The sequence below is a fragment of the Gossypium hirsutum genome, chromosome D09, assembly GCF_007990345.1.
Source record: "Gossypium hirsutum isolate 1008001.06 chromosome D09, Gossypium_hirsutum_v2.1, whole genome shotgun sequence".
NCBI classification, from domain to species: Eukaryota; Viridiplantae; Streptophyta; class Magnoliopsida; order Malvales; family Malvaceae; genus Gossypium; species Gossypium hirsutum.
The window spans coordinates 27,186,877-27,192,073 of record NC_053445.1 but is presented as its reverse complement, the minus strand read 5'-3'; the positions used below and the strand labels follow the sequence as shown (position 1 = coordinate 27,192,073).

Here is a 5,197-nt window from a genome sequence, read left to right as displayed (position 1 = left end):
TGTTGTAATTAGTTATTAAGTTTAATTACATTTTATGTGTATTGCAGATAAAATGCCTAGAAGAAAAATTATAAGGGAAAGCATTGTTCAAAATGATCCAAACTCGACAGAAACAAATAGTACTGAACAACGGACAGCAATTGGATCTTCGAATGTTCCGATTACACCTGAGGATCCTACGGAAGTTCAAAGTAATTTTACATTTAATTTACATGCGTGTTGACTTATAATTGATTTATTTTTCAAATTCTTATATTATAATATACCATTTGTAGCTGAAAATGGTGGAACGCGCAGAGGTCAAGGACGTACGCTACTTAGAGAGTTATACGAGTTAGATCCAGTCAAGCGTGTCAAGGCATGCAGAAACAGTTTTGGTCAGCCTGTTGGATCAGAAGCTCGACTTTTAGCAGGATACATGGGCATTTTAGCACGAAATGCGAATATGTTGCCTATCAACTACGAGTCATGGCGTCAAATGCCCGATAGCAACAAAAACCAAGCCCTCGATAATATTAAGGTAACAAATTTTATTAATGTCATCTGTAATGCTTGAGAAATAGTTTCATTTATATTTACTTTATTAACTTGTGTTTTTTGTAGGCGAGGTTTGCTTTAGAGGCCTTGGATGCTTATGTAAAGAAGGCATTGGGAAAAAGATGGAGAGACAATAAAAGTACTTTGAAGAAAAATTATTATAAGACAAAAACAACCCTCGATGAGAAATTGCAAAATGTCCCGCCGGGTATGTTGAGGTACCAATGGGAAGATGCGGTTAGATTTTGGCATTCTCAGAAAGGCGAGGTACGACGTACTTCCAAACTATTGTAATTATTTTGGTTTATAGTATTTACTATTTACGTACTAAAAATTTTATAACGTAGGATCGTGAACGAGTTGGAAAAAGCAGCCGGCAGCAACAAAAATTCACTCACACAACCGGGTCGAGAAGTTTTGCATGTGTAGCTGAGGCAGAGGTATTTTTAATTTTTTAATATTCTCAAATATGTATAAATTTCTATTAAATAATATCTTTACTACTATATTGTAGGAACGGTCGCCCGGTCAAAAAGTTGGACGCCTTCAACTTTTTGAAATTACACATAAGAAGAAAGATGGATTTGCTATGACTCCTGCAGCTGGTGAAATTATGGTACGTTTACTTAATACGATTTGACTTGTTTTAGTTATTTATAGTGTTTATTTTCTAATGGTTTAATTCATTGCTTGTAATGCGACTATTGTTATATTGCATTTGTTTTTTTAATATATATTTCGTTCCTAACTATGTGATTTATTTATTAGGAAAAACTAAAAGAAAAAAAGACGGAGTACGAAGCGATTGCTTCTAGTGATAGTTCTATTCATCTTGAAGACATTGATAACCGGATACATGGTCGGGTTTGATTTCAAGGATCTTTTATCAGTCCAACCCAATATTTTGGATCCAGCTCGCACCAATACATGGCTTCGGGGAGTCAATCTCAAGTTGAAGTTCAGAGGTTAAAAGACCAGATGGCTCAGATGCAAGCGACCACATTTGAGGTTCAAAGGAAATATGAAGAACTTCAGCAACAACTTAAAGTAGGGGCGGCAGCGAGGGAAGCAGAGGCTACAGCGAGAGAAGCAGAGGCCGCAGCGACAGAAGCAGCGATAGAAGCAGAGGTTCAAAAGAAATATGAAGAACTACAGCTACGACTTCAAAAAGATGCGGCATCGAGAGAAGCAGAGCAGAGCAAAAAGTACGACGAACTTCAACAACAGCTTCAGATTATGATGAAGATGTTTCAGTAGTCGCAACTTTCGCCGTCATAGTGTATATTGCATAAATATTTTTATCATTTTAACTTTTAACGTTTTTGAAAAGAAAAGTATGAATTCACTTTTATTTATATCAATTAATATTATTTTAGTCATTTAATTTGAAATATTATATAAATTTATTGTTTTTGGTTAGTTTAGATCTGGTTGCTTTTGATTTGTTGTTGCAGGAGGGCTGAAAAAAACAGAAAATTTTATTTTAAAAAAATCCCAAAATTAGTGGCGTTTTTCAAAGAAGCGCCGCTAAAAGTCATATCAAATAGTGGCGTTTGTGAAATAAGCACCGCTAAAGAACACTACTGTTAGCGGCGTTTTTGACCAAGCGCCGCTATAGAACATTACTTTTAGCAGCATTTTCTTCCTAAGCGCCGCTAAAGAACATGATCTTTAGCAGCGTTTTTTCCTAAGCGCCGCTAAAGAACATGATCTGTAGCGGCGTTTTTTCATAAGCGCCGCTAAAGAACATGATCTTTAGCGGCGTTTATTTCCTTAGTGCCGCTAAAGAACATGATCTTTAGCGGCGTTTTTTTCTATAAGCGCCGCAAAAGTTAGCGACGTTGTCGTTAGCGGCATTTTTTGTGGCGCTTCTTCAAGCGTCGCAAATGCCTTTAGTGGCGTTAAAAAGCGCCGCTAAAGGCCTAAAAAAATGCCGCTAAAAACCTATTCTGGTATAGTGAATATAGCCCAAAAACAAAACTAAGGCAAGTTCAAAACCGGAAAGCCCAGCAACGTGGCCTACCAAGTAGAATTGAAACAACATAAATAAAAAAATGAAAAAAAGAAAACTGTTAAATTAAGCTTTATTGGATAATATGTTTTAATATAACAAATTAAAATTTTTTTAAATAAAAATAAAGTTGAGCAATTTCATAAAAATCAAGTTGAAATGGTTTCAATTGAGTCAAACATTTTCTATTATGTTTTAATCATTTTCAAAAAAGTTAGAATTGCTCCAGGGTAAAAAGTATTGATACTTTTTGTCTAAGTATCGATATTTTACAAGATATCGACACCCCTCTGATAATCAATACCAAATTGACACTCTGCCATTTTCAAACCTTGGTAGGTATTAATCCAGTATAAATATTTTTCTTAAGGTATTGATATATTTCCTAAGGTATCGATATTGCTGCTACAACGGTCATTGAAATCAACATTAATTACAAAAAATATTGATACATTTTTTGCAGGTATCGATACTCGTTATTGCAGGTGAAGTTAATGACCTGATATTTTATCCCCAACGGCTACATTCGCTTCTACAACAACCAAAATGGTTGGAAATCAAGTAGAGGGTATAAATATAATCTTTCAAAGGTTTAACAATAACAAGAAACATGTGCAAAGCTTAAAGATCAATCAAAACAATCCAGAGATTTATTCTTTTATACCTTTTCTTGTAAATACTTGTGAGCTTTCATTGTATTCATTTAGCTCAAGTGTTCTTCTTTGTATTTGTGCTTAATTGGAAAACATCCTAATCTTGTAAAGATTGTTTCTTTGTTTGCTTATTTGTTTCTTTTTAAGAAAGGATTAATTTTTAAGGTTTGGGTAAAATCATTAAGGGAGCTGTATCTTAAGATTTTGAAGCATAAATCTTAAGAGAGATTATAAGATTAAACCTTGTCCTCAAAGGTTTCCAAATTAGTAAATTTAAAAAAATCATTAGTTGTGTTAAGCTAAGGTGGAGTAGGCAATTGGAGCCAAACCACTATAAATCCTTATCTTATTTGTTGCATATTTTTCATTTCTTCGTCCAGTCAAATTAATGAACTGCCACCCACCACTTCCCAAAAACACACTATTTTCCTGTCGGTTAGAGTTCTCCGGAGATCATTGATGCTACGCAGAAACACCATCTAGCATTTTCTCCAGTTACTTGAAATACTCTAAATCTCTTAGTTGGGTTCCTGCTCCTGTTGCCTTCCCGATCCCAATGAAACAACGGCGTAAGGCGGTACAACCCGTTCCAGGCAAATCTCATCTTCCCTCTTTAAGCTTTTTGTGGCGATTATGTGGGTCGTTTGGTTTGCCCGTCTTGAAATATGCCTAAATCGAATCTTGGGAAGTCAATTCTTGTTATGGTGTATATCTCTCTAATAGAAGCTGCTATTTTTGAATTGTCTTCAACATTGGACTGGCATTTTTTAATAATCGTTAACGCATCTCCTTCAATTTGAACTTCATCCACACCCATGCCAATCCCCAACCTAACTGCTTGAGAACATGCACAAGCCTCCGCGGCAAACGGAGAGGCTATCCGATTCTCTAAAATTGATTTGGAGACTAAAACTTTCCCCCTATCATTTCTAGCCACCAACCTCAAAGCAGATCTGAAATGTCGTTGGCTAAAAGCCGCATCAAAATTTATGCGAACGATTTGGTTCTCTGGGGGTCTCTATTCAAGAGCAGAAAGGTGTTTGGTAAGGCTCCTGTTGATTAAAGCATCATTCTCCTGCACATATCTGATGATTTTGTCCGCCACTTCCTTCCGAAAATTTTTTTGGCCCTCATGTATTTTTTTTTGTTTCTCTCGTTCCAGATAACCCAAAGTGTGTAACAGAACATTTGACACTGGCTATTCGACCCATCTTCAATGACCTAGGTGAGCCACTCCCAATTCCCCAAATTGGGTTTAGATATCACCCATGCTAGATTTAAATGAGTCCATACTTCTGTTGAAACAGGGCATTCCCGAAATACATGTGCAGTAGTTTACACACCTACACCACACCTTTGGCAGATTGTACTCGACCTAAGTCGTCTGTAATGTAGATTAACTAGGGTAGGCAGAAAGTTCCAAGAGACTTTTCAAGTTGTAATTTTTTATTTTGCTGGGAGATTAAAGCTCCACAATTTTTTGTAGAAGTGTTTTGCTGGGAGATTAAACATAAATATTTAATTATTTATATTTAGTCATATAATAAATTATTTAATATTTTAATTTTATTTTAATAATAAAATTTTAAAACAATAATTTTAAATAATATGTTTCACATATTATTGAAAATATTCAATATTAATATTTTAATAATAAAGATTTATTACAATTATAAATATATTAATAATAAATATTTTGTAGCATAAAGGTTAAAATATGTCAGAAGCCTATGTACTCTTCACAAATTTACAATTTAGTCTCTGTATTTTTATTTTTAAGAATTTAATCCCTTTACTTTTCAGATTTGAAAATCAAGCCCAATTGTTGACATTATTAATTTTTTTGTCAATTTTGTTGATGTCACATTTTTAAATAAAAAAATACTCACTTGGTAGTCATGTAATTAAAAAATGATGTTGTAATGAACCTGAATTTAACTAAATAGTAATGAACCTGAATTTAACTAAATATTTTTAATATATACAAAAACAATGT

The 5,197-nt window shown here is 34.1% G+C and overlaps 1 long non-coding RNA gene across 1 annotated transcript; it reads left to right on the top strand.

The window, feature by feature from the left end:
* The first annotated feature begins 3,519 nt into the window (after positions 1-3,519).
* Positions 3,520-4,726, top strand: LOC107891948 (uncharacterized). The gene is made up of 2 exons (XR_001682374.2): positions 3,520-4,244; positions 4,364-4,726. It is a non-coding gene; the product is annotated as an uncharacterized lncRNA (long non-coding RNA).
* Positions 4,727-5,197: the final 471 nt, after the last annotated feature.